General features: G+C 43.5%; 1 protein-coding gene across 2 annotated transcripts in view; it reads left to right on the top strand.

Annotated features, from left to right (window-relative positions):
* rab27b (RAB27B, member RAS oncogene family) overlaps nt 1-16,127 on the top strand; it is a 77,846-nt gene that overhangs the window by 46,289 nt on the left and 15,430 nt on the right. Inside the window, exon 1 of one of the 2 annotated variants that reach the window (XM_011482115.3) lies at nt 3,704-3,815. The exons of the other annotated variant lie outside the window; for it this stretch is intronic. The gene's annotated coding sequence lies outside the window, so the exon portion shown is untranslated. Of the gene's footprint in view, nt 1-3,703; nt 3,816-16,127 lie in introns of those variants that run through there. 2 annotated transcript variants of the gene reach the window in all.

The following is a 16,127-nucleotide window of genomic DNA, read 5'->3' on the forward strand; positions in this document are numbered from 1 at the left end:
CTTTTAATCCTGATGCTGCTGTTTTTAGCCAAAATCTAAAAACCTAAACCTGTGTCGTTTTCCAGGACATAGTTTCTGCAGAGTGGCAGGTTTTCATTAAAATTCACCTCCGAGTTGTGGACGGGACTGTTGGTGTGGACGCCTGTCCCCTTCCCCATCATTCATCTGTTTACACTCTTTCCTGTTGGCTTACTGCTCCTCACATCCCCAACATAACGTTACCGGTGCGACAAAAAAGACGAGCAGTTTCGGAGCCATCCAACGGTCCAGTTCTGATCCAGATTCCAGCTCTTAGTAAAAGTTTTTGGTTCCTGACAGCTAATAGTTGTATTAATTTATATAGCAGATCACTTGCATAGCTTAATTTTTTTATTGTTATTTAAACCAATGGATTTATTTTGCAAGAATGTTTTTCTGCCTTTTTTGTACCACAAAAATACAGAAAATGTATCGAACCGACCCCTATGAAATTCTGAACGGAACTGAATTGAGATTTTAGTGTACCGTTACACCCGTAGAATGTGTGAACCAGACCCCACTGTTTAATAAAATTACACACCAAAAAGAACTTTGATAAGAACATGAAAAATGCTTTAAATGGCATAATAATTTAGGCTACCTCAATGCTAGTATATGCCGATTGTTGAATTAATTTGAACAGCAGATAAAATGAAATGTCAGAAAGACAGTAGAAAGTGACTATTTGCACGTAATTTTCCAAATATGTTTGATCAGTGCTGAACTTTTTTCTTGGCTGCAAGGACCCAGAGGAAGAGTTAAGATCAGGGTTACGTGTTTCGGTGAAGATGCGTTCACACTGAACATGATTTGTGCGGATGGGGGGGACTATTTTAATGTTAAGTCGATGGTACAAACGATCTGAGGTCTGAAGGTCTGGCAGTGGTGGGATTTCAGAGAGACAGCACAATTTAGGGACCGAGGTAAGACAGGAATCTCCCTGGACAATGATGTTTGCGGATGACATTGTAATTTGCAGTGAGAGTAGAGAGCAGGTGGAGGAACAGCTAGAGAGGTGGAGGTTTGCTCTGGAAAGAAGAGGTATGAAGGTCAGTCGTAGTAAGACAGAATACATGTGTCTGAACGAGAGGGATCAAGGTAGAAGCGTTAGGTTACAGGGGACTGAGGTGAAGAAGGTGCAGGAGTTTAAGTACTTGGGGTCAACAGTTCAGTGTGATGGGGATTGTGGAAAAGAGGTGAAGAGGCGAGTGCAGGCAGGTTGGAGCGGTTGGAGGAAAGTGTCAGGAGTGTTGTGTGACAGAAGAGTGCCAGCAAGACTCAAAGGAAAGGTGTACAAGACAGTGGTGAGACCAGCTCTGCTCTATGGGTTAGAGACGGTAGCAGTGAGACAGAGACAAGAGGCTGAGATGGAGGTAGCGGAGATGAAGATGTTGAGGTTCTCCTTAGGAGTGACCAGGTTAGACAGGATAAGGAACGAGTACATCAGAGGGACGGCTCACGTTGCCTGTGTTAGCGACAAAGTCAGAGAAGCCAGACTGAGATGGTTTGGACATGTTCAGAGGAGGGATAGTGGATATATTGGTAGAAGGATGTTGGAGATGGAGCTGCCTGGCAGGAGGGCAAGAGGACGGCCAAAGAGGAGATACATGGATGTCTTAACAGAGGACATGAAGTTGGCTAACGTTAGGGTAGAAGATGTTCATGATAGAGTGAGGTGGAAAAGGATGATTCGCTGTGGCGACCCCTGATGGGAGAAGCCGAAAGAGAAAGAAGAAGCACAATTTAGGGACCTGCCTGAACCGTCTGAACCAAATCGCCCAACAGTACCCTCGCGCCTACGGTTGGGGGAAGGTGGGTACACCTGGAGAGTCAGTCCCAGGGCCCATGGAGCGATTCCGATCACTATGGCGGCTCCCGGGAGGCAAGCTGGCTGCCAGACAGGGACCCACTGCAGGATGGGGAGCCAGCCTGATCAGACCCCTGAACTTCAGGATATTTTTCTTATTACCATGGAGGCAATAATAAAAAGATCCCCTGATTTTACTTTTTTCATTTTTTTTTTACCCTCTCTGGTTAATGCAGACAGCGAGCCTTCAAACTCGGTCAGAGAGAAAACACAAATGCGGAGAACACATTTGGAACTTTAACTTTAAGTTTCATTTGAAATACGGGCGGCCAACAACCAAATCCAGCCTTGGACACACTTAAAATACTTAGGGGGAATGCAGCAATGTGATATCTTCTCTTCTCTCACACCTGAGCTGATGTTCACGCTGGACGGGCCACATCTGGGAGCATGTGCTGTTGTGACATCACATGAGCTCATTAATTCAAGCCGAGCGTCTTTGCGGAGAAATAGTCAGAAATGCAAAAATGTAATGATTTCCCAATACATGTGTTCTCTTTCATGAGACAAATGCCACATGGACATGTCCAGAACTCCAAAAACAGGATTTTACTCGGAGGGGGACTTTAATGGCCGTTCATGTTGGCGCTAAACAGAGGAGGGAGGGGCTGTGCTAACTCCACCCACAGAGCAGCTGAGGCACTTGTGCTGTTTTTCTCAGAAATAGTGGGCGGGGACAATCATAACTTTTTTAACATGCAGTTAATGGCGTTAAAAGACATTTTGGTAACGTGTAAAAAGTGACGGCTCTAGTTGCTTGCAGCGTGACAGGCAGAGGACTGAATGTGTGGTTTGCATAACATGATGCTGGAGACGGAGCGGCTGCACCAGAGCCAGAATAAGCCGTTCAGTGTTGTTCTGTCAGATTAAAAGATAAATATACTGCAAAATAACAAATAACCGCCCAATAATCGGCCCTGGAAGATCATCAGTAGATTCCTAATCTGAAGTGTTTAACAAGAAGTTGCTCCAAATATGAATTCCCTCTTGTGGGTTGATAAAGTTTACATCTATATAATTTGAATTAAATTAAACTTTTGGATTTCTCTAGCAGTAGGAGGAGCTTCAGTAACCTGCCACTGCTGTGCAGCAAAGGAATCACCAAAACTCTTTTAGTGCAATAGTTATTTCTTAAGCAACAACACAACAAAAACACAGAAACAAGGGTTTGTGTTTGCATCGTTACAGACAGAAAAACACAGATGTGCTCACTGTGTCTCACACGGACAAAGCCAGAAGCTGTTCCTACAAACTGATAAGGCTGTGTTTGTTTGTGTGTGCGTGTGTACATGCGTGTTGTGTGTACATTTGCACGTTTTCAAGCTGGTTTCCATCCTATCTTTACCTCCTGGAACAGAGACGAGCTGCAAAGAAAAAAGTAGCGATGAAAGACACGAACCGGCTGCTGTGTAATAATATTGATGATAAGATAAGAAAGCTAATCAAAACTAAACTAAATTATGGAGAGGATTTCAGGTGACACTTGGTTAAGGAGTAATGAGTTACCGAGTGTTGGTTGGACTGTGTTATTAAAAGATTTCAGGGAGAAACCATCACAAAAGAGTTTGCTAACTGGGCAGAAAGTGATTTAAAGGAGCTTATAGATTTTCGTTTTTAAATTAAATTCAACCTGAAATAACTGGAATTCATTAGTTGTGAAGTTTTTCAGTTTGAAAATTAAGTTTTCACTTTTTTAGTTAAAAGTGACTCCGTTTGTAGAGCATCCATGCAGCTGAGTGAAGGGCGTGGCTTTCTGCTCTGTTGCCTTCACTGAATAGCAGTCATTCATGCAGTCAGTCGGTGCCCCCCCCCCTGCTCTCAGTCAGTCAGCCGGCCGGCCGGTCGCTGGGTGTTAACTGGTCAGCTGCTCGCTCGCCTCGGGTTTCCCCCAGAAAACTCTCACAGTTGAATCAGCTGAGGAGCCGCGGAGGTAAGACGCTCGCCGTTTGTTTCCGTCTCGTTCTGCGGCTGACTGGCTTTCTGTGTGAGCGTGCAGGGAGACAGGTGTGTTCTGAAGGAGGACGCAGGGAGACAGGGTTGTTCTGAAGGAGGATGCAGGGAGACAGGTGTGTTCTGAAGGAGGACGCAGGGAGACAGGGTTGTTCTGAAGGAGGACGCAGGGAGACAGGGTTGTTCTGAAGGAGGATGCAGGGAGACAGGTGTGTTCTGAAGGAGGACGCAGGGAGACAGGTGTGTTCTGAAGGAGGACGCAGGGAGACAGGGTTGTTCTGAAGGAGGATGCAGGGAGACAGGTGTGTTCTGAAGGAGGACGCAGGGAGACAGGTGTGTTCTGGAGGACACAGGGAGACAGGTGTGTTCTGAAGGAGGATGCAGGGAGACAGGTGTGTTCTGAAGGAGGACGCAGGGAGACAGGTGTGTTCTGAAGGAGGACGCAGGGAGACAGGTGTGTTCTGAAGGAGGACGCCGGTCTGTGGAGGTTCTGGAAGTTGAGTCCACACGCAGTCGAGTCTGGATCCCTCACACGGTTCAGCCTCGTGATGTTCAGACAAATCCTACATGACTGGATTGTGACTGGAAAGGTCCGTCTTTAATAATTACAAAGCCTAAATAATGTGCAGGAAAACTTTAAGAAGTTTATGAAACCAAGAGCTAATGTTAACTAAGTTCTAAAGATAATTACTGCACAGACCTTTTCCAAACGCAAATATCAGTAACGTGGTGAACCCAAAACTAAAAGAGGGAAATTGTGTTAGACAACAGTGGAGACAAAAAAGGAGAGAAAACTCTGCTGTACTTAAAATTAGGAAAACTATGCGAAAACGAAGAATATGTAACATTTCTGAGAAAACACACTCATTTAGTGTTTGCAGCTGGAAGCAGAGGTTTTTTTTTATTGCTTTCGTAAAAATAGCACAAGTCACAAGTTTCCCAAGCAGCCATGCCGGCATGAGGAAGAGCTTTTTGAGTCCAAGTTGTAGAAGTTTTTATTTGATGTTCTTTCGCTTCAATTGTCCTGTTTATTCATTCCTAGCATCCCTTTCTAGTAAATTACTTGTAGTTACAAACATCAATCAAAACCTAAGAACCTTTTGCAAAAGAGCTTTTCTCCTCATTTGAATTGGGCTGGTTTGGTTGCACTTTAACGCATTAACTTTATTTTTAATTGGTTTGCTGCTCCCTCTTGCTCTAAGGTGTGATTTATGAGAAGATGAGCAGAGTCTGTGTACTTAGTGCTCATGCAGGTAGACGTATAGTTTGGCAGTAAACACAAACACTGTGAATCGAACCTGAACCCCACCCAGTTCTTCTCTTAGGTTCAACCCCGTAGTTTTTGAATAGAAAGGCTGAGCTGGAGGGCTAGAAATGTAAAAATGCTGTGGAGCCAGAGGCCCCCCTCACTGTTCCAGACACAAATTTAGATCTAAAGCTGCTTTGATTGAAGTCCTGCCTGTCATTAAAGCTCATAAACCATCTTATCCCCGCCTGCTTGATCAAACAATAGTGTAGTGTCTGGGATGATCCACATACACAGCTCACAGCTACAGATGGGGGTGGGAACATAGATTCAGAACATGAAATTGAGATCTTTGTGTTCCTCATTAGATCTCCTCTGTTCTACAGACCAGTCTGAATTACTCCACAAACAGACTCCTCCCACAGAAACCACAACGAGTTGTTGTGTCAGATCAGTCTGGTGTCAAAGTGAGAGAAAGATCATCACAGTACAGGTTTGAATTGCTGAAGTAGAAGTTTTGGTAGTAGTTATTCCATCGCCTTTGGGTTACCACTTAATGTCAAGAAACAGTCAGGGGTGTAAGCAAGTTTTAAATGTTTTAAGCTTAAAAGGAATTTGTGAGAAGCTGCTTTGCATGTATGAGGGAAGAGGACATTCAGATGATGATGAACCAGGCCACAATCTTCAGATAACGGTTTTTGCACCAAGTTTTGGGTTTCTGAAGGCACAGTGTCTGTTTTTGGAAGTCATACTTAGACGACTGTTCATACCAGAGAGCCAGCTCAGAGGAAAGGGCAACAAAAAAAAAAAGAATAGAAGCATTTAAACGGGTGAGTAATGGCTGCTGGTGTGACCCAACACATCCCCTCTTGACACTCGGCATTGTCAGTTGGACTCCTGCTAAGCAGCCAACCCGGTCCTGAGCCTCGGCTGTGGCCGCAGCTCGCCGCTCCCTGAGGTGAGCAAACATGGCTAATGGCATTTAGTCAAAAACTCAGGTTAAAGTATAACAGCAGAGCTTTAATAAAGTCCACGTTTACAACTCAGTAGTTTCTTTGTTGGTCGGTGTTATCTTTCAGATTGTAAATACTTCTGGGAGCTCCTAGAACCCTCATCTTGTATCTGCATGTCAGCCAGATTTAAAATATACTAGTTTTGGTGACAAACCTACATGAGTAGTGTGTTTAAGTTAAGCCAATTGACAAGAAAAAGCATCTTTCGGGTTTGGTTACAGGACAGGTGAAGCCACTGGGACTTGGGTGGAGGTTTTTCTGCCTTCAGAGTCAGAGTTGACAAATCAACTATAGCTTTGTTTCTGTTGACTGTGAAACGGCGCTTATTGGATTTGCGATAATTTCCGAACTCGCATTTATCGAAAAATATTTTTGTGCTTGGCAGAGGAGGTTTTTGAGGCGTATTGAAATTGACATATTTCTGGGGCGCTGCGTGGTCCTCTGGGCTTGGGAGTGGGGGTGCGGGGTGGGGGGTGGAGTGGTTGTCTGGCTTGGCTTGGGGGTTGGTCTCTTTGCCTGTGCTGGGGGGGGTTGGGGGGGGGCCCTGCTCCCCCCAGTGCCCTACCCGCCAATTTTAACTGCACCCCCCTTAGTACACACACCCCTCCCCCCTCAAAATATAATATAATATATAATATAATATAAAATGTATATAATAATATACATTTCAACACAAGCACACACACATACACGCACACGCATTTTGCAAGGAAGGTGGGACCTGGGACCATCTGTCCCTTACCCCTTCCCTGGTGGGGGTTACGGGGCCCTTGGCAACGGCGGCCGTTTCCCCTGGGCGGTACTCTCTCCGTGCGCGGGGGGGGGTTCACATTACACCTGAGCCGGGGGTGTCCATGTGCCTGGGGGGTGGGTTTCCTTGCCCCTGAAGTTTACAACACCCCTGGTGGGCCCCCTTTTTCCCCGGGGTGCTCCCCTCTTGGATGGGGGCGGCTGGCCCCTGCCTTGCTCCTCCCTGGACCAACCGTGGGCTGGGTGGGTGGCTGCCTGGAGTGCGGAGCGGGTCTCCCTTGGGGGGTCCTGGGGTTGGGGCGGGGTGATGCCCAGAACTCCTGGGTGGTGATGGGGTGCTCGTCTGGGGCTGTGGGCGCCGTTCTCGGGTGGGGCCCTGCGTTGGACTCTGCCGGCGCGGCGGGGGGGCTGCTCTCCTGGTTGGGCTGGGGCGGCGCTCTCTTTCCCCCCGTGCCTCCCTGCTCTCTGGCTCTGGGGGCCTCGCGGCGGTCCTGCTGGCCCTGGCCTGGGTGGCAGATGTGATCGCCCGGGGGGCGGTTGTTCCCTGCCTGCTGCCGTGTGGCGTTGGGGGGTTCCGGCTGCCGCTGCTGCTGTGGCGGGGGTCTTGGTGTGGGGATGGATGGGCACTCTCCCTCCTTCTTTTTATGTTCCACCGTCCATTTTAGAAGAACATAAACACTCACCGGAGCACTGGTGTTAGCTCACCATTGCACTAATAGTTTGCATGATTGAATGAATGAAATATTTCACACTAGTTGGTTTGAAGGCATAAGTATGCGTGTGTGAACACTATCTGTTTTGTGTACATGTTGACATGTGGACATTTTTGCAGCCAGCAGGTGTGTTGATAACATTTGAGTGTGTGTGTGGACAGGCCCCGCCCTTTTTGTACTACATTTGAACCGTACCGTAATGATAAACAACCAGCAAACTTGCTGCTCTATGCTGCTTCATGGTCTTATTCCCCCCCTATTATCACCCTCTTAACCCCCCACCCTCTCTAACATCCCTCTCTCTTCTTCCCTTTTTTCCTTTTCCGTCCGGTCCAACACCAAAGATTTTCAAACATTATTGAAATCAATAAAGTTTGGCCTTAATTACAAAAGGGGTTTATTCAGACATACCTTTGGTTTGTCTGAAGATTAATAACCCCTGTTGTTAAAGTAAAATATGTCCAACACAATCTGCCCGCCCAGCTGTTGGACAGGACAACTTAGAATAAAAAAAGAAATAAGAAAGAAATTTACATATTTTGGAAAACGGCAATGGAAACACTTTTTTCACAGTAGGAGCTACGTTTCCAGAGGAAAATCCAGGGCTGAATGCTGTATTGCTAAATTAAAATGAAACTTAAAGGGTAATAATTGGAAAAATAAATAAAGAATTAAAGAAAGAAATGATCAAAGTTGACCATAAATAAAGTGATAACTGCACGATGACAAAAAAGATCTGTTTGCGAAAAATGCCAGTGCCGGGTATCGAACCAACGAGCTTCAGAACCAAAGATTCCCCATGTATTTCAATGGAGGAATAACTTGAAAACTTCAAGGATTTGAAGGACCAAAAGATGATCTGGAAAAAGCTGAAAGAGCTGAACATTTGAATAGTTGAATGGTTAAACTGGCTAAAAAATTGTAGGGGGGTTTAAGTGCAAAAAATGCCGTAGAATACTATAATAAAGAAAGAGAAACAGGAAAACAAAGCTTTATATCATACAACTAATTAAATGAGTCATGTGAACAACAACCGGAGCAATGTCCTTCTTGGTAGGAACTGGCAGTCTTGGGCGCTGCACAGCGGACGCCACCAGAGGTCCCACAGCTCATCCAAAGTTGAGCGTGTCATGTGGAATTGTTGGATCCACAGATCCTCTGGAAAATCACCAACCACCATTTCCCAAAATGGCTTCATCCGTAGCCCCTCCCACATGTAAGGAGCTCGGCGCTCCACGGCCTGAAGAAGACGCCGATGTCTCCTTTGATCAATGATGATGAACGCTAGTGGCGTGGCAGAAATGTGAATGTCTTTGCTGTAAATGAAACAAAAAAGGTCCTTTAATGCGTAACATCATGTAATGAACATGCTATGATGAATGCTGTAATACCATACTGCAGATAGCCTCAGTACAGCTCTTTGCAGCCACACAAACTGATTACGTTGGTGGTTCAAAGACTTCATATTTATAGCTTTATTTTGTTCAAATGAATTGTAAGAAAAAACTTAAAGGACCCAAAAGAACACAGCGTATAGTTTCGTTGATGACTCCATCGAGGTCGCCTGTGACGCGTTTGCTCTGCTTCAGGACACATCTGCACAAACACTCCTGCACATAACGTGATGTTGTCGGCTTTTGCTGTCCCGGGGCAAACTGCACCACAAACCCAGTCAGCTGACTGATCACATGATAACCTTCAACATGATAAGCAATGAAAGGGAGCCATTACAAATGAGATCATGTTTTTGATTGGCCACAGGCAAAAGTGAAAAACCTGCGAATACAAGAGAGAAGAGCTGAACAGGGAGACTCACAGGGATAAATGAAGCAGAACAGAGAAAACGTCACATTCTAACCTGACTGTTTCTATGATTAGAATCATCTTGTCCTGCTTTGTAGACCGCTTTCCACCATATCTAAGCCTTCAGACTTAGCAAAGCGATTTCAAGAACCTAAGTAGTGGTACAAGAGTCTGTTTCCTCTGATGATCCGGAACACATTTTCTGTCATTTTCTGTCCCTAGTCTGGGACCAGGAACTGCTCCTGGACCCATCTTTGGAGGTGCCTCATTCTGAATAGGCTCCGTGTTTGGGGTGGAACAACTGAACCAAAATGGCCACCGTAGCCGGGCATGACAATGTAAACAGAGCGCCGCGGAGAAACTTGAAGCAACAATAAGACACAGCAACTCATTATATTGTGGTCAGAAGATTACAGGCTCATAAAAACAACTAGTAACGTGACACACATTGCTTCTCATGCTGTTTTCCCGAAAATCAATTTGTCATAAGCATCATCAGGGAACCTTCTTGGCCGTTGTCTCCTGAGTAACCGCCTTACAACACGCCTTCACCGTACCAAAGTAAAGTGTTGATGCAGGTGTTCGTAAATGTGAATCTATGAACTATCCTGACAAATACTGCAAAGCACAAGACTTAGATCATTTCTCCTTTGCCCCGCCCTCATAATTCCTGACCGATGTCTGAAGAAATCTTTACAAACTGTTTTGTTTACAAGCTTTGGTTTAAAACGCAAGAGGCCGCTTGACGGCAGTCGGAATCCAGACCAAATGCAACATTCTGGACTTGATCAGGACCAAGTTAAGTGGACTCTGTCGGTCCTGCCCAACAAACTCTTCCGGTCTGAACACGCCATGAGACTTTTTAAGACAAGGTGGGAAGATAATTAAGCGGTATTGGGAGTTATTAAAAAAAAAAAGCTAAAAAGCAAAAACTGTTTAAGCATCCAGGCATGCAGATCTGCAAACTGTGCCCCCCCCCCCATTCCATGTTTTCACAGCACAGGCATCAGATTCTCATGACATGGAAAATCCAAAGGTTTTTCTCAGATGTTTTTCATATGATTCAATATAAATTGAAATTTAGAGACAGAGAAAAAATTTAATAAACACCAAAAACAAATCTTAAGTTGTCCTTTTTTTTTTCTTCACTGCGCTTCACCAGGGCTAAGATTACTACAAAATGTCTGGATCAATAATATTCACAAGTTTGTCATCGGATACAATTTAGAATAAAATTCAATGATTAGTTTTTCTTATGTAGATTTAAAATGTTTGTATTAAATTAATACATTTGTACGTAGATTTGCATAAACAAGAGTTTTGCATGATTCATAAGTGAAGCCATAAATGTTATGACATAAGTTATCACATCTTTTGTATCATCATATGTCTTCGCGTCTCTCCATTGGCCTGCCTAGAAGTTCCTGCCTAGAAGTTCCTGTATTTTCTGTTTTGCTTGTCTCCTAACTCCTGAGGTCACTGGTTGTGAAATGTTTCTTCATTAATGAGATGAATTAAATTTTAAATAATTGAACAAAATTGCATTTGAACTCACCTGTATTTCTTAAAATATAGTAAATTAATTGAGATACATACTTGGATCATTCTTTGCTATTCGACCATTTTTGCTTTGATGGTGATTTCCACCATTATTTTGCTGCTTGTTGTTGAGGTTCATGGTTAAATGTCTCATTTTTACCTCATTGGTTAAATCAGGAGGGGAATGAGTTAGATCTTCTTCTACGGTTGATCTAAAATGTGAGAATTTAAAAGCAGAGGGAATATTCATTCCAACTGTACTTGTTAAATACATTTTGGAGTTTTTCTTAATAATCTAATTAAAAATATTAATAATAACTTTTAATGGCTTAAGCCTAAAATACATCATGGTTTTCTTGGATTAAATTGCAGAGACAGACACATTCTCAGCCATCACTTAATAAATGAGGAATCAATGTTTTAATGATATGAAGTGCTATGAAAGGAAAGCAGAAAGTTCACCTGTCGGCACAGCCAATCAGCTTTCACTGCTTTGCACAGCCTTGGCTGAGACTTTTACACCAGATGCCTTTCCTGACACGCCCCTTTTTTTTATCCGGGCTGGGGACCGGCACAGGGGAACCCAGACTTGGGCCATAGTTGGGCAGCAGCGTGAAAGGTCTGGCCCAAGGACCCACACTGGATGAACCTAACTGCCCCCCCTGGGAATCGATCCCTAGTTTCCCGTCCTACATGCAGCCTATGATCTGAAAGAAGAGTAATGATTCTTCATGTTTTATATGAAGGATCTAAAAGGATGCAACCCCAACAAAGTACCGGTAAAAGCTTCCCAACTATTGGAGTCATGAGGGAAGGATGCAACACAATGCTCGGTTGTGTCTCTCCACATTAGCTTGAATTCTGTAGTTCAGCTTCTATTTGATCAGGTTTCATGAGGTTGGCTGTAATGAAATTACGCTCCTTCCTCCTGAAAGGATTCATTTATTTCCGAGGAGCTGGAATGTGATGACTGCCAGCGCCTGGACCAGCATAATGGGACTGACTGGTGTTTTTTCGGTTTGTTTTCCTGCTCAGACATGTATTCAACAAATGGAGGGTCTGTCATGAGTCAGTCATCTTCTTATCACCCTTTCTGCTGCGGTGTTAGCGGCTTGTCGCTGCTAAACCAACCGTTGTAGTCACAAAGCAGCAAATACAATCCACTCACCCCCAGTCAGTCCTCATGGGGAGGGAACACCCACCATGTTGCTGACTTCTTGGCAAAGTTTTACTTTAAAAATAAGGTTTATTTTAATGTTTATAATTGTTATCTTTGGTAGTTTGAAGAATAACTTCAAATGGGAAACACTATTTGTTTGTCCATATACTCCTTTTAGAAAAAGCCCTAAGACTTTCATGATTTTCTTCCTTCTGCTTCTGTGATCTCAGTCTATTTTCAATAGAGATACAAAAAAAGTTCAAAAAGGCAACTTTGTTTGGTTCATCTGCAGCCATTTCAGTCTAAAAAAGCAAATTCTCTTGTTCAGGTTTTGCATTTTGTTTTCTAGGTGGTCCCTTAAAGCTTTAAGTGGGAGGATAATGCTCTTGGTTATGCCAGATTATTGAAACAGTTTGTTGTTTTAAAAAAGTTAATGTGTACTTCTCATAATTGGCAGGACACAAGCTTCCTGCTCTGCTCCATTCTGATCATCCACTGTCAGACCAACAGATCCATGGACGTATTTGTTTTCCTGGTCTGATCTGGATCTAAACTGTACGACTGGATGGCTCTGATACTGCTGCCATTTTTTTTGCACCGTTAATGTCAGGTTGTGGGTGTGAGAGGCTGTAAGCTAGGGGGAGAGGTGTAAACACAGGAATGATGGGAAAATGGTGAGTTTATAATCGACTCCTGCCACTCTGCAGAAACTGGGAACTAGAAGATGACAGTTCTTTTTTATTTGACTAAAAACAGCATCATCCACTTCAAAATACTTCGAAAAAGATGATTAGAGTGGGCTCATAGAAAGACACTTCAGAATAGTCCAACGCTTTTCTCTGAGCCATTCTTGGGTTTTTTGGCTGTGTGTTTTGGATCATTGTCCTGTTGGAAGACCCATGACCCAAGACTGAGACCAAGCTTTTTTTGACACTAGGCAGCACATTTCTACCCAGAATGCCTTGATAATCTGGAGATTTCATTTGACCTTCACAACTTCCAGACCCCCTGTTCCAGATGCAGCAAAGCAGCCCCAAAACAGAACTGAGCCTCCTCCATGTTTCACAGTAGGGACAGTGTTCTTTTGGTTGGGTGCTTCATTTTTGAGTCTACCAACATGGAGCTGATGTTTCTTACCAAAAAGCTCCAGTTTGGTCTCATCTGTCCAAAGGACATTTTCCCAGAATGCATTTTGGTAAATTCCAGTCTGTCTTTTTGATGATTTCCTTTCAACAGTGGTGTCCTCCTTGGTCGTCTCCCATGAAGTCCACTCTGGCTCAAACAACCATGAATGGTGCGATCTGACACTGATGTACCTTGATCTAGGAGTTCACCTTTAATGTCTTTGGAGGTTGTTCTGGGCTCTTTGGATACAGTTCCAACTATCCGTCTCCTCAATTTGTCATCAATGTTCCTCTTCCATCGTCCAGGGAGGTTGGCTACTGTCCCGTGGGTCTTAAACTTCTGAATATGTGCCACTGTCATCACAGGATCTTCAAGCTGCTTAGAGATGGTTTTATAGGCTTTACCTTTATGATGTTTGTCTATATTTTTGTTTCTAATGTCCTGGTACAATTCTCTCCTCGGCTTTCTGTTGTCCATGTTCAATGTGGTTCACACCTTTTCACCAAACAGCAACGTGACTATTTGTCTCCATTTAAATAGGCAGACTGACTGATTATGGGTTTGAAAACAGCTGTGATGTCAATTAAAGGACATCCCTGAGTTCATCATGACCCCCTGGGCAATTAGTTCTCAGTCTTTAATGGAGGTACCATCATTTCTGTCCAGCCCTATTTCATTAGTTTTTTATTTTAAATAATTCTCTTAATCAACAACCCTAAAGTAAAGGCTGATTTTGATTATTTAATTTTTAATAAATTTGAATTAATTGTTACTTTTGAACGTTTCAAGTCATTTCAGTGAACATTGTGGACTTTCTTTCTTTAACTGAGGGGTAACAACTATTTTGTCCACCACTGTGAGACTCAGACATGTAAAAATCAGCCTGAAGCAGCCTGGATTTGACAGGAGTTCACTGCACAGCCGGTTTCCAAAAGGAAGAGATTGGCTCTGCCCGTCACTCTGAGAGCAGTTTGTCTGCTTTCCGGCATCCATGCCGACCTTTCAGCTCCGGCTGTGTGAGCTGTCATTGCAGATGTTGGCCAGCTTCCTGCAGTGAGATTAAGGAGAGGATGGTGTGGAAAAACCACTCGTATCTGAGCACAGCAAGGCTGCTGAAGGTCCTCTGGATCTTCAGAACATGTTGGTCTGCTGCCAGAACAACTTCAGCTGTAGTTCTGCACTGGCATGCGCACGCTCAGCAGTTAGAGCTTGCGGCTCTGTCACTTTTGGTTCTATGTCTGTAATGCTAACTGCTGCTGATGGAAGGGCCTGTGGACGTGTAGGCAGATTGAATCATTTATTCTCAATCTTCTTCCAGGTTGGCAGTTATCGATCGAGAACCAAAAAACAGACGAAACAAAAAAAGATCAGTTGTTTGAACAGTTAAAAAAGAAAAAGTCTGAGGCCAAAACCGTCAGAAATGTTCCAGACCCGATGCACATTTGTTCCAGGAATGTCCACCACACTTTTTAAGTAAAGCGTGTGGATCAGCCTTTGTCCTGCTGAGCAAAGCAGTCATCATGTCTTCCCCTCATCATTGTTAGTAGTTATACATAAAATGTTTGGGTTCAAAAGTTGTGTTTTTTGGTTTGCCAAACGTTGAACATACTTTAATGTTATGTGTTTTCAGCTAAAAGCGTGTTTTTGGGGAGGACCACAGTTGTGTCTCTGTAGTGCAAAATGCAGTACAAAAGAAATGCTGGAGACCCTTTAATTTAAAAAGGTTGCCTTCAACCTTTTTGTTTGCAAAGATTCTACTTGTTTTTATATAAATGTTATAGATGCAAGTTTTTTTATTTAAAGTTTAAAAAGTTCTTTAAACGTTTTTGTGATTTTTCACAGAAAAAATACATTAACTTTCCTATTTTGATTTTGTTTTGTGTGGTTTAAGGTCCAGTGTGTTACTGCATTATGACAAGGACACAAATAGAAAGTCACATGGGTGAGGTTGTGCTGAAACAAAAGATGCCAAGTGAGGCAGGATAAATGGAGCTTAAGGTATAGATAAATGTTCTCATCCATTCAGGTGGGTTCGACCGATGAAGCCACTTGGATGAGTGGTGAAACCTTTTTGGAAGGAAGAAAGAGTCCATTTGAAGACAGATTTATTTTAAGTTGAAATTATAAAGGAAACTCAAAAATAGACAATGCCCAATTATAGCCTGGACTTCTTAGGGCTTAAACCTTCCTTTGCTGAATATTTAAAGGTCTTCAGCCTGATATAAACATTTAATGTTGGCACAGAGGTGGTCAAGTGCCTCTTATGATAACTTGGAGTGTTTAACCTGCATCATCCAAGGTAATTGTTGAATTACATCACAATCATCTGTTTCTGCACTGATCAGTCTGAGCGTAGAGCAAATGAGCAGTTTGTGTGTTTCCAAAACGGAGGAAATCCCACTCCACTGTCGGGTGAATTGATGCCTTGGCTGTGGAGGTGGCGACTCCTCTGGTGGTGGAAATGATTGCCGTCAGCTCATGCATGGGACGAACTGCTCATACAACCCAACGCTGGAAGGCAGAATTGATGTTGTGTGCTTCACAGAGGTGTGTGCTGCAGCCATTACTCACTTGAGTGGCGAACAAAGCGGATGGTGTAATGATTGTAACTTCAGAGGAGACGGCTCTCTTTGACTTGGATCAGAAAATATTCTGCTGCAGTTCATTCGATATCCAAACCTAGACTATGATTAAAAGGAATACAGCTTGTATTTAGAAGAATTTTGTTTGTAGTACCAATGCCTCGAGGCAATAAATCGTAATTGGATGGAGAAGCTCTTTGTTTCCTGTTATGATGTAAGAAATCTGCAGTAAAGCTCAGTCTGTAGCTTGTGCCCATAAATAAATAGATCTTTTGCCAAACAGCTCGTCTGGGCTCTTGTTTGTTGGATTGAATGATAGAAAAAAGGTCAATACCTAGAAGGAGCTCAGAAGAAAATGCAGG

This window comes from Oryzias latipes, chromosome 12 (assembly GCF_002234675.1).
Source record: "Oryzias latipes chromosome 12, ASM223467v1".
In the NCBI taxonomy this organism is placed as follows: Eukaryota; Metazoa; Chordata; class Actinopteri; order Beloniformes; family Adrianichthyidae; genus Oryzias; species Oryzias latipes.